A 20,503-nucleotide genomic window follows, 5' to 3' on the forward strand; every position below is an offset into this window, starting at 1 on the left:
ATAGTTTCCCTACTGTTGCTCATTTTAGTCTACTTAAGCAACTTGAGAAAAAAATGTATTAAATTTTCCCAAGTATGACTGTGGATGTTAATTTCTTCTTATAAATTGTCACTTTTTAATTTCTATTTTTTTAGGCTATGCTATTAGGTGAGTATAGGTTTAGTGAATTCTCCAGTGAATATTTCCTTTTTCAATTAGGTAATAATTTAATTGCATTGAGAATTCTAAATTGTTAGTCCCTCAGGATTTGGAGGACATTATTTTTCTGGCATCTGTCACTGCTGATGAGCTATGTATGTACTGTCAATCTAACTCAATTCTCTGAGATAATCTGCCTTTTTTCTCGGCTTTAAGGAATTTTTTCGGGGGGTATTCTTCGGATTTGCTTTTATTTATCTTGTTCAGAATTTGGTAAGCTTCCTTATTCTGAAGACACATGCTTTCCTCAAATTCTGGAAAAACATTAGCCATTGTCTCTCTCCTCTCTTTTAATTCAGCAATTCTCATTGGACACATACTGCCTATTTTATTCTCTAGTCCATACCTACTCTTTCATATTTTCCATTTCTTTATCTCTCTGTGCAACATTCCTCTACTTTCTAATGTTTTACCTCTTCAATAGTTCGGCATTTTAATGATCCTATGCTATTTTATAATTTGTTTTAAATCTTCCTTTGATCCCTGTTTATTTTTTGTCACCGCAGAATTTTTGTTTTCAGTTCATTATGGTTTATTTCTTTATAGAGTTTGTAATTTTGGACAGAAAGCTCGTGTCCCTAACCCACTACCCAATGTAGGAGGGTAAGCCCTGAATTGTGTGTATATATATCCCTACAGAGGTATTTCAGGTTTGCTCGTACCAGAGTGTTAGGAATTAAAAAAAATTTTTCTTAATTTTTTTTTAAGATTTTATTTATTCATTTGAGAGAGACAGAAAGAGCACAAGTAGGGGGAGAGGCAGAGGGAGAGGGAGAAGCAGTCTCCCTACTGAGCCGGGAGCCTAACATGGAGTTCCATCCCAGGACCTGGAGATCATGACCTGAGCTGAAGGCAGAAGCTTAATCATCTGAGCCACCCAGGCGCCCCTAAAAAAAAAAAAAATTTTTTTTTTTTTTTTTTTTTTTTTGAAGAAGGACCTGGCTGAGCGCCTGGGTGGCTGAGTTGGTTAAGCAACTGCCTTCGGCTCAGATCCATAAATAAGGATATGGTGGACTTCTAAAAATGCATGTTTTCAGACCAGTGTTTCTCTCTCTTCAAGATCAGGTTAGTCTCCACCTTGTTTTTTGGTTGTTTTTTTTTTAAAGATTTTATTTATTTATTTGTCAGAGAAAAAGAGAGCACAACAAGGGGAGCGGCAGGTAGGGGGAGAAGCAGGCTCCCCGCTGAGCAAGGAGCCAGACGCAGCAATCGATCCCAGAACCCTGGGGTCATGACCTGGGCTGAAGGAAGACGCTTAACCAACTGAGACACCCAAGTGCCCCACCCACCTTGTTTTATTTCAGTTAATTATAAATTATCTGAGAAAAAGAATAAGGTTCTACCACTTAATTTACCAGCTGAACACAATGTGATTACTCAGCAACAATGCCCTGTACTTAGAGAAGACTCCACAGTTGTATGCTCTTTTACATTAATTCTCTACTAACAAAAACCAAAGGAGACAAGACATGTCACACTATGGCTACTTTATAGTTGAAGAAACAAGGTCAACTGTATGAAAATTTGTTCTCAGTCGCACAGGTAATCATTGGCCAAACGGTCTTTTGACACCTATCCTAGAGTCCAGAGCTCTACCATATACCCACCTGTCTTCCCCTATTTGATATTTAAAAAGTGCTAAATAATTTCACTTGTGGAAATTTGCCCAAAGAAAATAATAACAAATGTGTACAATGGTAGAGCTACAAAGATTCTAGTTACAGTGTTATTTATAAAAGTACATATAATAGGGGCACCTGGGTGGCTCAGTAGGTTAAGCAGCTGCCTTCAGCTCAGGTCATGATCCTGGAGTCCAGGGATCGAGTCCCCCATTGGGCTCGCTGCTCAGCGGGGAGTCTGCTTCTCCCTCTCATGCTCTCTCTCTCTCATTCTCGCTCTCAAATAAATAAAATCTTTTTATTTTATTTTTTAAAAGATTTTATTTATTTATTTGACAGAGAAAGAGAGATCACAAGTAGGCAGGCAGGTAGGCAGAGGGAGAGGGAGAAGCAGGCTCCCCGCTGAGCACAGAGCCCGACGCGGGGCTGGATCCCAGGATACCAGGATCATGACCTGAGCCGAAGGCAGACGCTTAACAAGTGAGCCACCCAGGTGCCCCAAATAAAATTTTTTTTTTTAAAAAGTGTATAGGGTGCCAGGTTGGCTCAGTCATTAAGGGTCTGCCTTCAGCTCAGGTCATGATCCCGGAATCCTGGGATCAAGTCCCACATCGGGCTCCCTGCTCAGCAGGAAGCCTGCTTCTCCCTCTCCTGCTCCCCCTGCTTGTATTCCTGCTCTCGCTGTCTCTCTCTGTCAAATAAATAAATAAAATCTTTTAAAAAAAAAGTGTATATAATACTCAGATATTATTTAAATGAACCATGGTACATCTGTAGGTTCTGCTAGACCCCAATGCAACCAATTAAAATGTTACAGAAAAATATTAAATGACATGGCAAAATATCCACAAAAAAGGCAGGTTATAAAACCATACATACAGTATGATCACATTTTTTAAAAAATTTTAAAATTTAAAAATTTTAAAAATTTATACTTTTTTAAAAAGTATAAATGAAAAGACGAATATGATTATACTCCAAAATATTGAGTCTCTATGAATTAACATGAATCTGTAAATTTCTAAAATGAAAATGTAGAGCTTTTGTAATAAGAAAAACACTTTCTTTAAAATGAAAGAACAAAATTATTTTAAGTAAATAAACTGAAGTCAGACCTAGAACTTCACCATAATTAACAAAATCTAAGTAGGTGAATCTTTTTTCAAAAAGAGACTTTAAAAAATTCTAACTTTTGAGGAAAAAATGATTAAGAAAAATATGTTATGATGAAAACAGATAAATATATTTTATTTAAAATCCCTACACCCGTAGAACAAAATAAATAGCAAAATAAAAGTAATAGAATAGAAAAATAGCCAACAGTCATAACAAAAAGTTACTGTGGAAAGAAATAATTAAATATATAAGATATCACTCAGACCCCACTCAATGAATGGTTAAAAGGCAAAGTCTCTACAAACTCTTTACAAAACAAATACACAGTCTTGCATTAGAACCACAAATCAAGGGGTGCCTGGGTGGCTCAGTTGGTTAAGGGACTGCCTTCGGCTCAGGTCATGATCCCAGGGTCCTGGGATAGAGCCCCACATTCGGCTCCCTGCTCAGTGGGAAGCCTGCTTCTCCCTCTCCCACTTCCCCTGCTTGTGTTCCCTCTCACTGTCAATTAAATAAATAAACAAAATCTTAAAAAAAACACAAATCAAAATGGCTTTAAGGTATTACTGATTATATACTCATTAAACTAGCAAAATTATTATTATTATACATGCCAGTACTGATGATAGTACTGCTAAACAAGTATATAAATACTGCTGGCAGCACCATAAATTGGCTCAACATTTCTAGAAAATAAGTTGTCAATATTAACAGAAGTTCAATTTCTTTCTGAACAGGAAATTCTGCTTTTGGATTATACCCCAAAGAAATAAAGAAATACAAAAGAAAGTAATCTGTAGCAAGATATTCTCAGCAGTACTCATTATAAAAGCCAATGATTAAAATTACAATGTTGAAACTATGTGATAACATGGACTATTACAGGTTTTCTGTGTATTATGACAAACTGTGTCAACATTTACATTAGTATAAGTGATTATGTAACCACTCATTTTAACTATGTAAAACGCAGGTATCCTTACAACTGACATCTTAATATACAAAACTGGGCACTTAATACTAATCAGGGTCTTATTTTTGTTAAGTTCCTAATTTTAAAAATCAGATGAGAATTTTAAAAAAAAAGTATTGCAGTAAATTGGTTATATCTCAGTTTACAAGCTTAGATAATATGACATATGTAAGAATCCCACCTTAAATTTTTTTAGGATGCAGTTTTAGCCAATTTAGTTATTACTGAAAAATATTTATATAATACTTAATATATTAATATGATATTTAACTTCAGTAATACATTTCTAGTCCTTCCATGATTGCATTAGTATGTTTTTTCCTGAAAACTAGCATTTGTTAGTACCAGAATGGACAATTTAATAAAATGTCACATGAAAAGCTAAGACAGCAAGATACCAAGATACATGTCCTGGGTTTCCATCTCTAACTGATTCATCTGGAAATCACTGTCTTTCAGTGTCTTCCTTTCTTTCTTCTCTAAGAAAAAGAAAATAATAATATATAATCACCTAAACTACTGTGAGATACTTAATAAAAATCAACTCTTCTCCCATCTACCCTCATAATACATAATTACAGAGAAAAAATTTACTCCCTCCTCTCCTTAAGTTTTTGTTTTTTTTTTTAAGATTTTAATTATTTATTTGACAGAGAGAGACACAGCGAGAGAGGGAACACAAGCAGGGGGAGTAGGAGAGAGAGAAGCAGGCTTCCCGCCGAGCAGGGAGCCCGATGGGAGCCCAATGTGGGGCTCAATCCCAGGACGCTGGGATCATGACCTGAGCCGAAGGCAGACGCTTAACGACTGAGCCACCCCAGCGCCCCTCTTCCTAAGTTTCTTAAAAGTGGTCTTACCCTACCTCTCTGCCATACCGACTCCCTCAGAAGCAATGAAGCACAATCATGGCAGTGACATACATACTCAACAAGTAGTTTTAAGAGATCTGCGAGCATACACATTTCCTATTTCCAGAAGAGTAACTGTATGGTTATATACTCTAAATACAATGTTTACAGACAAAGCATTCATATGAAATACTCTCTTCTTTGTCCTTTAACTCTGAGGGTGACCCTAAAACAGCCTCTTCTCTACCTCAATGGAAAAACAGCCTCATGCTAAACACCTTGAGCTCTAGTAAGTCAGTAGCACAACAGATTCTTCCCACCTATCAGGCGGTAAAACAGGTGTTAAGTCTAGTCCATACTGGGCCTACACAGAAGCTTCAATAATTTATACTACACTGCCTAATTTTACTCTTAAGATATCCTTTTCCTCCATGCCTATTTTTTTTTTCTGTCTTTTGAGACATAGAAGCAATCTCTGAAACCACTGAAAACTGTGGTCTCTCCACAGACCAAAAAGTTACAGAAGAATTCCTTTGCCAATTTACTGGGGGATTAGGAAACAGTGTAACAAAGAGAAGTATAAACTAAATTAATAAGGTAACTCTGGCAGTCAAACCAAAACTATTATCTACAATAAAAAAGTTCTTGATCACTTTTCCCCTGCATGGGCCACTCTGGTGAAGCCTGTGAAGCCCTTCCTAGAAAAGCATTTTTTTTTAAGATTTTATTTATTTATTTGACAGAGAGATACACAGCGAGAGAGGGAACACAGCAGGGGGAGTGGGAGAGGGAGAAGCGGGCCTCCCCCCTATCAGGGAGCCCGATGTGGGGCTTGATCCCAGGACCCTGGGATCATGATCTGAGCCAAAGGCAGATGCTTAACGACTGGGCCACCCAGGAGCCCCTAGAAAAGCATTTTAAAATGCACAAAATAAAATACATTAACACTGCATAATTCCAATTATACTGGAATGCAATTATCAAAATATTAAAATCACAAATTTATGACACAGTAATATGTGCTTTTTAATTAATCTTTAAATAAAAATATTTACCAGTGGATCTAATGATTAAACTTCTAAGTAATGATGAGTTATTTCTGTAACAGTAAACTATGAAAATATCTGCAATTTCTATTGGAAATAGTCTCTGCTACTGCTAATACTACCAGTCGCCCACATTAATAATGAAAGAAAATGTGTAAAAAAAAAAAAAAGATGGAACTTTTTTCCCTCTCCAAGTTCACAAACACAAAGGCTTATAAAACCTCTACTATACACAGAACTACATTGTATTTTTAGCTCAGTGTTAATTCTGAATTTAATAGCATTATTAACGTACCTTTAGCTACATAATGCCACATCATTCAAGTGAAGCAAAGAGAGCAAAAAATTTTAGCTCCGTTTTGCAAATAAAGAAGGCCAAAACCAAGGACAAGGGTAGTGAATGAAGAAAGTACCTGCAGAATACTCACTATTCAGCCACTTAACCTAATCTTCATAATACCTACTCTCTTCCCTCTGCCCAAGATAGGTAGGTATCACAATCCTCATTCCTTTATTTTTTTTTTTTAAATTTTATTTATTTGACAGAGAGAGACGGAACACAAGCAGGGGGAGTGGGAGAGGGAGAAGCAGGCTTCCCGCCGAGCAGGGAGCCCGATGCGGGGCTTGATCCCAGGACCCTGGGATCCTGACCCGAGCCGAAGGCAGACGCTTAACGACTGAGCCACCCAGGCGCCTCAATCCTCATTCTTTTAATAAGGAATTTAAGATTCACATAAGTGACCTGCCCAAAGTAATCAATCTAGTTAACAAGTGAGAGGTCCTTGTAAACCCTGTGGTTTTCTGGCTTTCGTATTCTGCTTTTTTTCTGACATCATTCTAGACAAGCTCATCTCAATTACCAGAGCTTTTCAAGAAGAAGCTAAAGCTCATTTTTCTGTTTTCAGGTCAAAAGACTACCTCTCAAGATGTTGTAAGTACACATTAATACTGGTATAATCACAGGGCGCCTGGGTAGCTCAGTCGTTAAGCGTCTGCCTTCGGCTCAGGTCATGGTCCCAGGGTCCTGGGATGGAGCCCGGCATCGGGCTCCCGGCTCCGCAGCAAGCCTGCTTCTCCCTCTCCCACTCCCCCTGCTTGTGTTCCCTCTCTTGTTGTGTCTCTCTCTCTCAAATAAATAAACAAAATCTTAAAAAAAAAAAAAAACTGGTATAATCATCTCTGTAAATGGATTTCCTGTAAGGGTGATATGCAGTTCCAAATAAGGTATTAAGTAGTTGCTTATGTAGAAAGTGATTTTTGTTCAAGGATATTTTCAAGGAAATCAAATATTCAACATTTTTGGGCAATTTTTACATGCAAATTTCTAAAACGTAAATATAAAGCAGAATTGCAATATTAAAAACAAAAGTTTTACAATGAATTCAGATTCTCTTCTAAAAGAAATCTGGAAATTTATTTTTGTTTTTTTTTTTTAAGATTTTATTTATTTATTTGACAGAGAGAGACACAGCAAGAGAGGGAACACAAGCGGGGGAGTGGGAGAGGGAGAAGCAGGCCTCCCGCGGAGCGGAGAGCTCTAAGCGGGGCTCAACCCCAGGACCCTGGGATCAAGACCTGAGAGGAAGGCTGGCGCTTAATGACTGAGCCACCCAGGCGCCCCAGAAATCTGGAAATTTAAAGGGAACACCTTATCTATATTGTTCCCAAGGCGGGTAGAAAAACAAATAATACATTACCATTTACATTGATTAATTTTAAATGCTAAAAGCTAAGAAAGCTAAATCCAGTCCAAGTTCTTCATTTTACACTTATGAAAACACCAAAAACTAATACAGTGTTTAAAAATGTAAAAAGATTCATGGATGTCACCTTTGCAGTAGGAAAGAAGCAAAGTTCCAAAATGACCTGAATCCCCGCACGTAATTCTATGCTTTATAGGTTTTGCAACCCTAGACATCATAGTAGCTTACTTTCAAAAGAGAATAAAGTTTTTTAAGTATCTCTTAAACTGCACAAAACTCTCTCATGCAGTCAATAAAGCTATATGGCAGTTCTATCATTAAGCTTCTAATTTTCAAGATATTCACATCTCCCTTTTAGAAACTGGAATGCTGTCTGGCTCACAGTAGGGCCTCAGAAGTTTGTTGGTGATTTTGGTGAATTAAGTTTACATATAATACTCAATTGTCTTTTTCTGCTGATCATTGTCAAGAGCAATATCTTCCTCTCATTTATAAGATGACAAAACAATATATTAATAAGCAACACACTACAAGAGACAGCAAACATGAAAGTGGGGGAGAAAAATCCTCCTCCCAACTAGGTCTCCCAAGTTCAGGACTCTCTCATCTCTATTCAAGACCCTTATCAAATTAAATTTAAAGGCCAGATAATTTGACCCTTTTAATGGTAACTGTAATTATCATGCTGGTTGTTGACTGGTATATATACACCAACTTTACTTAATAACCAAACTAAGATTTTATAGTTTCTCTAAGTCTAGAGTCTGCAAATGTCTTAAGTATCAGGAGCCCTGATGATGGCTAACAAAGTTTAATCCATCCCACGCACTCAGTAAAAGCCAAACAGTTTCAGAGTCAATTAAGCATGGCTGAGATTTCCTGTATTCCCATTCTCCCTTCTATCAAGGGTCCCTTTGTTGCATTCATGTGCCCGCATCATTCCGTGCACTAGCCAGGATTTTTGTTATAACTTATTGAAAGGTTATTAGTTAACGTACAGAAATAGGAAAATTTAAAAAATAAAGTAGGAAACACTCAGAACTCACATCACAGAAGACTCTGCTTAGAACACTGATGCACTATTAACTCCTGTTCCTACACACAAGAGCATTTAAGCAGTTAACACACTTTATAGTACAGCACATCAATATTCCCATTAAAGTGTGACTTTCTCAGTATCTTATTTGCCAAAAACAAAAAGTATCTGGCACAGAAGTATAAATGTAGGCATGTTATCTTAAAGTCGGCAAACTTTTTCCCTCAAGGGCCAGGTAAAGGGGCACCTAGGTGGCTCAGTCGGTTAAGCATCTGCCTTCAGCTCAGGTCCTGATCTCAGTCCTGGGATCAAACCCGGCATAGGGCTCCTTACTCAACAGGGAGCCTGCTGCTCCCTCTCCCTCTGCTGCTCCCCCTACTGGTGTTCTCTCTCTCTCTCTCAAATAAATAAATAAAATCTTTAAAAGGGGGGGGCAGATAAATTTCTTAGGTTTTCCAAGGCCATATGGTCTCTGCTGCAACTACTCTGCTGTTGTAGCATGAAAGCAGCCATAGATAATATGTAAACAAATGTGCTATGATGTGTTCAAATAAAACTTTACAGAACAAAAACAAAAACAAACAAAAACAAACCAGGGACTAGGCTGCATTTGGCTCCTGGGCCTGTTTGTCAACCCCTGCCTTCGAAGTATTTTAGCAGGAATCAACACTTTTCATTTTGTAATTCAAATAAATTTAGTACCCAAGAAGATAGAACTCACATATTCATGCTAGATTATGTACGACAGATCAATATTGGATGTAACTTTGGGTGGGGGTAAGAAAGAATCCAAGACACTTGGTATATATGAATAAGGAAAACAATCTAGTGGAAGGAGAGTCGTTAAGATAAGGCAATTTCATTACCCTTACCAGTGACTAGTTAGGTATGGAATATATCCCAATCCCAGCCTATGAGACGAAGACATCTGCTGGGGGGCTTCTGGAAAGGAGAGTCCTTCCCCTTTCTCTGGGTACGGCTGAATGGATGGCATGCTAGTCCTGCTGCAGCCAGAGTGTAACAAGAGGAAAAGTCTTACTATGCAGCCAATGTGGAAGACCGCAAGGCAGAGAATTGTAAAGGGGAGTCCTTGATGTCATTACTGAGCTATTCTTGAGCCTCTGGACTTTATTATGGAAGATCATAAATTTCCTCTTTATTTAAGCCAGGTTGAGAATTTTCTATTATTGAGGCCAAAGTATCTTATGTGGCAGAAGTCCTTGAAAAAAGATCGCTCACTTCAGTTTGACTGCAGCCAGTTTTATTTAACTTCAACTTTCCACAAATAAAAGAAACATTTAAGGCCCTGAAAGCTCACAGAGACTACCTACAACTCAGAAAACTATTCCAATTACTGATACTGAAATTCATAACTTTATAAATTCTATAATCGTGGGGAAAAAAACAAAACAATGTGCTACCTCCTTCTTTGATACTGTACCTAAGACATTCTTTTGACAAGATTTTTTTTTTCTCTAAATCAGTGGTTGGCAAACTTTTTCTGTAAAGGGCCAGAGAGTGAATACTTTAGGTTTTGCAAAATATATGGCCTCTGACATTACAGCTCACAAAAGCAGTCATATACAATATGTAACCAAATGGGATTTCTGTGTTCCAATAAAACTTGCATTTACAAAATCAGGAAAGCAGGCCACATCAGGCCTGCCAACTAATTTGTTGACCTCTCCTCTAAATGGTTAACAGCAAAGAGAGTATCTTTCTCAAACAAATCAACTTGACTAAAACTCAAAAACAGTTTATTTCAAATGTATATAAATTAGGTAGAAAAGTAACCCAGCATGTCTTGAGCATTCTCATCTACATTAGACAGCTTGATGTAAAAAAAAAAAAAAAAGTCATTACCTTATTGTATATATAACCTCTTCAAGATGCAATTTAGATTGTTATAGGGTAACTGATATATAAAAAAACGATACAAAACATATGTATATGCAAATTTGTAACATTTACCTATTAAATAAAACTAAGTGTTTTAAACTAGTAAATCTGCAAGGATTTCTATACATACTGGTTATTCAAAGAAAATAATTCTATACAACTCATAACCTGACTGAACCCTTCTTTTCCAGGAAGCCGAAGCTAGAGTTCAGTATTAAATGGAATGAGGAAAGAAGTACATCATATGGACTATATTTCCTTTCCAAACAGTTCCCAATACAAAGACACATATTTTTAAAAGACACCACTTTTCACTATCAATCATATGCCATACTCTAGGGAGAAAACAAAAAGTGAACTTCACCTTCAATCATTAAGCAAGAAAATCTGCACAAACACATAAAACACTTTGAGATTATAGGAAATCACATTGTGTGATTGCATTCAACTGATAAAAATCTGAGAAACATTAATGTTTAACAGTAATAAACACCCTTTCAATGTTTGTTACAAAATAACCTTATTTTTATAGACTTTAAAATCATAAATTAGATAAAAGGTGTATGTTTATCCTTGTGTAAGTATTGGAATTTTCCGTACAGAAGGAAAGAAGTGCTAATATTAATTAATTACCTATGAAAGACATGTGAGAAAGGGTGGGGGAGGGGAGTTCTGGGGAGTGAAGAGGACTTTATTTTTCCTTTACATCTTTCTAGGTTTTTAAAGTTTGTCGTAAAATGTATTACTTTCATAGTCTTTAAAAATGGTTTAAAATTTATGTTCAATATAAATTAGTATTAAGAAATATACCAAGAACTAAAATGAGTAAGAAAGGTAGGATCCTGTGAAAGAGGCTAGAAGCTAAGGAACTCTCTGGAGTCAGACTGGCCACTTCTATCACGGAAGAGGTAAGCTTCACTGGCGGCCAAAAGGGAAGATCCAAGATCTTTAGCTATCAGTAACAACACTATGAGGCTTAAAATAACCTTGTAAGAGGGGAGTCAACAGCAACTCAACCCAGTTCTGCTGAATCCAGTACCCCAAGGGTAGTATCAGGGTAGTTACAAAGTGTCCATTAGCTTTTGGTCCGCTGGAGGGCCGACTTCCTTGAGTTCCCAGATTCACATAGTAGCATAAAATTATATTAGCTTTACCCTGTCAGGTATGCTCCACTGGCACAGCTCAGTCTTCACAATCTTCATATGACACATTTTTTAGGCTTTGGTCTTTGGGAAATATTGGTTAAAATTTGCCATTTTTAAATCACCTAAGGTAAAATTCATTAAGTTAAAAATGGATGAAAAAACAAGACTCCCACCATCGTTCCACACTGTAGACTCTAATTAGACTATACATAAATTACATTAAAAGAGGGAGGGATGGGGTGGCTGGGTGATAGACACTGGGGAGGGTATGTGCTACGGTGAGCGCTGTGAATTGTGCAAGACTGTTGAATCACAGATCTGTACCTCTGAAACAAACAATGCAATATATGTTAAGAAAAAAAAAAGGAAGATAGCAGGAGGGGAAGAATGAAGGAGGGGAAATCGGAGGGGGAGACGAACCATGAGAGACGATGGACTCTGAAAAACAAACAGGGTTCTAGAGGGGAGGTGGGGGGGGATGGGTTAGCCTGGTGATGGGTGTTAAGGAGGGCACGTTCTGCGTGGAGCACTGGGTGTTATGCACAAACAATGAATCATGGAACACTACATCAAAAACTAATGATGCAATGTATGGTGATTAACATAACAATAAAAAATTTAAAGATTAAAAAAAGAAAGAAAATAAATAAATTATATAAAAGATTGAGAATGGGGACCCTGGGTGGTTCAGTAGTAAACGTCTGCCTTCAGCTCAGGTCATGATCTCAGGGTCCTGGGATGGAGCCCTACATCAGGGTCCCTGCTCGGCGGGAAGCCTGCTTCTCTCCCTCTCCCACTCCCCCTGCTTGTGTTCCCTCTCCCGCTGTGTCTATAAATAAATAAATAAAATCTTAAAAAAAAATTGAGAACTTAAATTAAAATAAAAATATATAAAGACTTCAACAACCTGCCAAAGATAAAAATGAATAATAAAATCCAATTCTGCTCTTGGCAATGGTAAAGCAATCAACAAGAAACAACCCTTGCTCCCCTCCCTGAGACTACTGACAGTGAGAGAAAAGTCTGTCATTTCTTACCACCAGAGGAAAAAGAATAATCAATTTACGTTCCAGTTAAGGAATGACAATGTCTAAAACAAAGGACAGATTCAACATACTTTACCCACACCAAAATTAATGATATTTTTTCTACAAATATTTCTGAGTCTCTCCTACACATTTTTCCATGTGTAGGGATACAGGAGTGAACAAAACAATGTATAATCCACAAGAGCAAGAATTTAACATTTCTAAATGCCATAATCAAATTTTGCCTCATTTAAATAAAACTGTAAAGAACTCCAACGCCTATCCATTAGTTCTTTAATAATAATATATCAACTGCTTATTAAATTCCATCCTACATAAAAAAGTGATTAAGCAAAGAAACAAAGTCATACAATCCTTTTCACAGCATTACTATTAACTTCAAAAGGAGTGTTCTACCTTTCATCATTTGTCACATTTTTGTCATGTTAGTCTCTGCAAGATAAACACACTGGTGAAAGCAATGGAGTTCTGAAAACTAGAAAAAAAAGCGCCATCCTGAATATTAATCTCTTCTCAAATCTAATAATGCTGTTTTGGCAAATGCATTAGGCCATCACTTATTTACCCAGCCAAATGAACGGGGCAATTGTTCATTCAGAGCTCCGTCTGAAATATAAAAGAGTATTTAGTGTTGTAAAAACTGTACGCCCCGCAAACAACAGACTGCAGTGTGGATGCCCAAGTACCCCTTCATCAAATAGACCCTCCTCACCGTAGACTTTTACACTTGCATCACGCCAGCCTCAGTGCCTCGGGACTGATTAAAACGTCCTCTACACATTCTCAACTCTATTTTTAAATTCATCTCTGGTGAAACTGACTTCGCTTTTCGCGTCTCACTGATCACCACCACTCCCGGGGGGGCCGGGGGATAACCCAACACGGGGAACGGTTAAAGGACCCTGCCTCACCTGGAGAGGAAGTGAGGCGCTTTATTGAAACCGAAATAACCGAGCGCCCCTCTTTCGGAGTTAGTCCGGAAATGAGGCTGGGAAGCGCGCCCGCGAAGGGGGCACGGAAAGGTCCCCCACCTGTGCGGTGGGCTCTGAGACAGCCAGCCGGGCCGCCCGCAGGGCCGGACAAAGTTCGGGGCCCGCAGCGGCGGCAGCGGCGGCAGGTCGAGCCGCCCGGCCGGGAGCGGCTCCGCGCCCCGAGCCCCGTAGTGCAACATCCTCTTGGCAGCAGGGTGAACGCACGCTCTCCAGTAATCCGACACCCTTACTTTCAAACTGGAGGCCCCGGGGGGGGGAGTTCTAATAAATCCCCCCCCACACACACTGCAAATTGTAATTCTACCCGCGCTGACTGGATTCTCGGAGCACCCTGAAGGGACCGGCCAGGCCGCGCCCGGGCCGCGCCCAGGCGGCGGGAAGCCGTCGCTCCCCCGGAGCTGGGGGGCCCAGGGCCCACCCCGAGGGCGGACCAGCGGCGGCTGCTGCGGGCCGCGCCCCGACGCTCTCGCCGGCCCCCGGGACGGCCTGGCCCGCCGGGCCGGTAGAGCGGTGGCGCCGCGGCCCACGGGGCGCGAGCAGGGAGGCGCGCGAGGCCCTCGCTGCGCGGCCGCCGGGCCGCGCAGGCCCCCGCAACTTCTGGCCGCCACCTCAGCGTCTCCGGCTACGCCTGGGAGCAGGGGCTGGGGGAAGGGAGGGCGCCGGCGGCTTACCCCGAGAGCGAGCGGCTCCTTCCCGCCCCAAGCGCGGCCGGGGCGCTGCGCGTCGGCGCCGGGCGTCGCGGCTGCAGCAGGGAGGGAGAGGCGGCGGTGGGAAGCGCTGGGCCGCCGGAGACGAGAAGCGCCGCCACCACCGCAGACAGCTCCGCAATATGGCCGCCCGGCGGCTCCTCGGGGGAAAGGCGGGGCTGCCCCGCGCCCCCCGCCTCCCCCTGCCGGCCGGCCGGCCTCGCGCCGCGGCCTGAGCGCCAACGCCGCCGCCGCCGCCGCCGCCGCCGCCGCGAGGGCCGCCCGCGCCCCGCCCCCCGCGCTCGCGGCCGCCCGCCGCCCGCGGCGTGGCCGGGGCTCGCGGCGCGGGGTGGGGCCGCGCGAGGGTCGGTGTCCGCTCGAGGGTCGGTGTCCGCCCGGGAGCCCCGCGGGAAGCCCGTCCTGGCGGGACTGGGCTGGAGGGACGCGGGCTGTTAGGGCGGCGGGGCAGCCCCGCCCGAAGCTCGCCGTGCGCGCGCCGCCCCCCCCCCCCCACGAGTGGAAACTTGAAACTCCCGCTGGTGCCAGAAAACTCGCCCGGGGCGTTTCCATCGCCCCCGAGAAGGGACTCCTCTTCCCGGAGGAGATCCAGAACCGAATCGGGCGGTGTTACTTGGCTGCTCAGCGGGAGAATCCTGGACCAGGAGACAGAGACCGGCCTATCTTAGAGGAATTTAGATTTGCCACAGAGGACGTTTAAATGATTGTGGCAGTTTTTACCCAACTAGGAAAACTTTGCTTTTTCGGAGAGCTCCACCAAAACCTCGATGGTTATGTCCCCAATCACAAGTGCAGATTTTTGTCCTTTAGGCAAAGACAGTTGATAATTTTTTATTACCACCGACATTTTGGGGGCAGTTGGAAGGAATTGATCAAGAAGAAAAAGTTGGAAGTGGGGCCCCCACAGAGCAGGCAAACCTAAATTATCCTAGAATTAGAGAAGGTTATGGTCCTAGCTTAACTCCAGGCCGCTCTCTTTAGTCGGCGGCTGGGACTAGACAGACTTCTTCCTAGTCCGTGTTCTGGCATCCACGCCACGCTCCCATCCTCTCTCCTCAGTGTCTTCTGGGATTCAAAGAGCAACACGTGCTATGAGTATTTAGGAACCGTAGCGCACAAAACCAGATCAGTCCAGCTTGCCCCATTTGCAGTCTTTATGTAGTTTACCTTTTATGAACAAACTTGAGATTCAAATAACAAAATCTCAGGAGTGTACTTAACTTCTAGAGAACAAATAATTCATATCCTTCCTGCCTTAGCATTTGTCTTCCCTGAGACAGTAGCTTTTCCAGGAACTGTCTCCCCAGATCACTTTCACCAAGCTCTGAGCTTCAGTGAGTTTCCATTGCCCTCTGCGACCTCTCTGAACAATTAAAAGCCCCAAGAGTTAAACTCAAAGGTCTTTAGATGGCAAATTCCTCAAGGATGGGAACCAGGTGTGTCCTTTTTCTTAACTAAAAGATTACTCCCTGACTTTATCCCCCTGGGTGCAAGGATTATCCAGGTAATTGTTCAGCCTTCCACATCAAGTTGCATGCATAAGATAGTCAAAGTATTACGTAAATTCCTGGATAGTACACTAAGCAAGCAAAAGTATGTACATACTTAGCAAAAGTTGCTACACTTTTACATACTTTTGCAATGAACACAAAGGATTCACTATGTGCCGGGGCACTAGGGTACTAGGCTTTTTACATGAGCATCTCTTTTGATAATTACAACAACCCTGTGTTTGGGGTCAATATTAACATTGCCCCCCCCTTTTTTTAATCAGTGAATAAAGAGCCTCAAAGGAGTTAAGTAATTTGTAACACAGCCAGAGCAATGACCAAACCTAGTTATATTTGACTCCAGAGCCTAGATTTTATCCTATACTCTGCAACAGCAAACAGACCAGAAAATGTAACGTTTCAGTTGGCTATCATATTAGTAAATATTTAAGTAAAAGATAACATTCAAGGCTGGTGAGATAAAAAGGGTACTCTCAGACATTGTGAGTGGGAGTGTAAACTGAAACAACCTGTTTAGAAAGCAATTTGGCACAGTGATTCAACCTATAAAAATGTTCATCCTCTTGTAACCCATAATCCCATATCTGAGATTCTTTCTGAGTGAAATCATCTGAAATAGAGCAAAAGCTTTATTCATAAACTGTAGATCACAATATTATTTATAAGATGCAAAAATTAAACATGGAAACGAAATATTTTAAAAGTAGCCATATATGCTCTGTAACATTTTGGGTTAACAACTTTAAATGTTTATGGAATGTGTATAACATCATGGCATATTTTTTTGTAGTATTAGAGGGAGGGAACAAGTTATGAAACTATCCATGCAGTATGATCACATGTATGTTTAAAAGAAACTAACAACAAAGAGGTGCCTGGGTGGCTAACTCAGTTGGGTGTCCAACTCTTGTTTTCTGCTCAGGTCGTGATCTCTAGGTTGTTAGGCTCTGCGCTCAGTGGGGAGTCTGCTTGAGACTCTGTCTCTCCCTCTGTCCCCCCGCCCCTACCCCGTGCCCACACAAACACTCTCTCTCTCAAAAAAAAAAAAAAAAAGTATGAGGTGTTAGAAAAACCGAGAAAGATTGAAACCCAGGGTTGGCTGGGTGGTCTTCTATGACATTTTTTTTTCTTTATTCTATTCTTCAGTTTTTTCTGTCTTACTTTTACAGTGTAAAAAAAATGAGTTAAGTTTAGTTTTACTACGATGTGGATCATCAATTACACAAAAACCCAAAGCCACTGTTTCCTAAGTGTGAGGCTATTCTGTGAAAAATTATGATGAACTGAGCTGGCAGAACTTTATAGTTAGGGGTCAGGTATCTTCACTGTAAATGTCATCTAGACACAGCATTGTTTGGTTTTGTTCCTTAGGTCAAATATATGCATCTTTACTGTAATGAGTGATTTAATTGAAAATTTTCTTCTCTATTTTATTCCAACATTTCAGATTTCAAGGGGAAAAGTTCACACATTTGCTGAAACTACATTTTTTCAGAAAAACAATCTGATGATATTAACAGTAGTTACAAAAAAACTTATATAGCACCTACCTAATATGCATAAAAAAGAAACATCAGGGGCGCCTGGGTGGTGCGTCCAACTCTTGGTTTCAGCTCAGATCATGATCTCAGGGTCGGGAGAGCCTCTCTCTCTCTCTCTCTCTCTCTCTCAAAGAAATAAATCTTAAAAAAAAAAAAGACCAAAATCAATCTATTACAATCTATTACTAACTCTTCTATGCTACAATCCGATGGTACTCCGCGATAACATATTGACTAATTCTGGATTCTGGAATTCCTATGATAGTTACAAAGCATTTGTCTCACTAGCACATATAAAATTCCTTCTTGAATAAAACTCCTTTTTGCTAGTGTGCTTTGAAAATGGAAGGTTTTCCATCTAGAATAAACATTGAGCTCCAGTCCCCTCGCTAGTTTAAGACTAGTCTCCTGCCCTCTGGATTCAGTAATGAGAAACGCAAACAAACAGTTGTGCAATTTGAGCTGTAATAAAGATAGACACATAGTGTCAAGTGAGACAGAAAAGAAGGGCTATTAACTTTGCCTAGAGAAGAGAAAGTCCCTGGGGGGGGGGGGCAGAGGGGGGTGTTGAAGGGTTAGTAGAGGATTCCCTAAGAGGGGAAAGGGGTAAAGGCAATCAACTTTGAAGACTGAGTAGCAAGAGAGGGTTGATGTTGAGATAAGGATGTTTATAACCAGAAAGGTAAGTTGGGATCTGTTTGGGAAGATCAGAATTTGCCCTTCAGCTTTAAGGAAGTAGGAATCCATATAAGGTAGTAAGAAGGGGAATAATGTGATTCCCTTGTGTTAGTAAAGTAACTGGCAGCCACGTGGATTACTTAAGAGAGTGGTTCCGTGACACAGTGATAGGCAAGATCACCAGGGACAACTCAAGACAGTTTTGCTGTAAAAGTCCAGGCCAGAGAGGATGAAGGACTGACCCTGGGAGGTTTTGAAGAAGAAGAGGAGGAAATAGAATCTTCTAAAATTTTTGGAGGTCGGCTTCGAGGAGTAAGAGAAAAGGAGAAGTGAAAATGATTCCAGGTTTCTAATGGGTACCATTACGATAAATAGGGAGTATAAAAGAAGTAAAAGAGAGAGGTCAAGATAACTGGGCAAGTTATAAAGATGCTGATTTGAAGTGTCTCTGGGTAATCTAGGAACAAGTTCAGTAATCTAGGAACAAGTTCAGGAACTGGACATAAGAACTATGGTGAATGAGACATCCAATAAATTCTCATTGAATAAATGAACATCAGTAACATGCTTAAAACAGGCCTTTTATTTCCAACTGTGTCTTTGGAAAATATAGTTCTGCTCAACTCAAGGATTTGAATATTAAAGATTATATATTAAATTAACCTAAAGCATCATTATATACTAAAGTGTTTTTCCATGAAAAAATTTTATTCAGTTTTTCAAAAGCTATAAAGATGTAAAGTCACAACTATTTTAAAGACCTATACACAGAAATGCAAAAGAGAACAGTGATATTTCATTCCCGACTCCCACTATCTTGCCTATTTAAGTACATATTCACAGTGTGCTCACCAATATAATGGCCCTCGGTAAAAACAGACAAAGTAAATAAAACTATCTTATCATCTGCTTTGTATGCCTAGTAGGCCATACAAATTTAATTGCTGATATAAGCTATAAAATTTCAGTACAGTCAACAGAGGTTTGATGGGTAACGTACCTAAAGGAAGACTCAAGAAACCGCAGGCCTGCCCCAGCCTTTATTCTCTCCCTATCAAAGATCAAATTACATAAGTACATAATTCATAATGTGTTTGCAGATATGAGCATATTAATCTTCAACAAAGACAAGGTAAAAGTTATTACTTAATCCTCTCTGCTTATATAATAAAAAGCCAGTTTAGTTTGTGATAAAAGGCAAGAGAATTTCAGAGGTAAGCAACAAACAGAGTGGAAAGAGTCTAAAGGAGAGAGTCCATAACCTTGGCTTTATTCCCAATTCCTACAAACAAGTTGCTAAGTGACCTTGTAAGATCCGATAGACTATTCGGTAACTTACTTGCAAAGAGTGTTAAACCAAGAAGAATGTGACACCCATTGTGCCTTTCCAAGAGCTTGTCCGAAGACGCCAGGGATTTTCAGGACTGGAAGATCATCTCAAAGAGCGTGGACTCCCCTCTCCAGTATTATTGGGAAACAGCTACCCCATCAAAAATGGCTTCCTCCCCCTAACTGTGTGAGAGCTCCAGGAAAAAAACCATTTTTAAAAAAAATTTGTATCGACTCCCAGTTTTCTCATCTATTAAATAGGGAGCTGGATTAGACTGACCTTCTGTACACTTTCTTCAAGCTCTAAAATTCTCCAACTCTGACTGATTCACCCGTAAAATATTCAATTCCTATATATAACATGTAATTTCTAGAATTTATTATGTATCTTATGACCTATGCAGAAAGTACTTGTGTACAGAGAACCACTTCATAGTGTTTCATAATTTTTAGTTTATGACTCAATAAGCTTTGTACATTATTAGACTGTCCTTGTCATGACAGAGATATGAATAAATAAATGAACAAATAAATATTCACCCTTTAGAACTCCGGCACTGAGTATTCTAGATAGCTGTTTTCTAGTTTATAACACTTTATGTTGTATTTTAATTTAGTTGAATGTATACCACAGTCGTTATTTACTGTGGAGGAAAGGTGCCCAGCCCTCTGTGAAGGGTCTAGCGAAGAAGACTTAATCTTTTCCGTGGTGGTGCTAACATACATCCGCGTAGTATCTCATACTCCTCCCTGAAAAAGTGGGACCTAGTTCCCCTCCTCCATGAGTTTGGGCTGGATGTAGCAACTTGCTTCTAACAAACAGAAAAATGGAATTGATGGTATGTGACTTCTGAGACAAGATCCTAAAAGGCACCAGCTTCCTCCTCATTGGCTCTCTCTGGGATCACTTGCTTTGGGGCAAGGCAGGGGCCCTGTCCCCAGGACACTCAAGCAGTCCCCGGAGATGCCCACGTGGTAGGAACCGGAGGCCTCCCGCCAAGAGCCAGTGAGGACCTGAGGCCTTCCTCTAACAGCTGTGTGAGTAAGCCAATGCGGAAGCCAGTGAATCTTCCAGACCCAGGCAAGGGGTCAGGTGACCACAGCCCCTGCCAAGAA

General features: G+C 40.6%; 1 protein-coding gene across 5 annotated transcripts in view; it reads right to left on the minus strand.

Moving 5' to 3' along the window:
* RDX (radixin) overlaps positions 1 to 14,527 on the minus strand; it is a 97,616-nt gene extending 83,089 nt beyond the window's left edge. For 2 of the 5 annotated variants that reach the window (XM_027578049.2, XM_027578050.2), the window contains exon 1: positions 14,296 to 14,525. The gene's annotated coding sequence lies outside the window, so the exon portion shown is untranslated. Of the gene's footprint in view, positions 1 to 11,592; positions 11,685 to 13,543; positions 13,563 to 14,295 lie in introns of those variants that run through there. The other 3 variants (XM_027578046.1, XM_027578048.1, XM_027578047.2) reach the window with 3 other exon arrangements.
* Between the last annotated feature and the right edge of the window lie 5,976 nt (positions 14,528 to 20,503).

The sequence above is a fragment of the Zalophus californianus genome, chromosome 11, assembly GCF_009762305.2.
Source record: "Zalophus californianus isolate mZalCal1 chromosome 11, mZalCal1.pri.v2, whole genome shotgun sequence".
NCBI classification, from domain to species: domain Eukaryota; kingdom Metazoa; phylum Chordata; class Mammalia; order Carnivora; family Otariidae; genus Zalophus; species Zalophus californianus.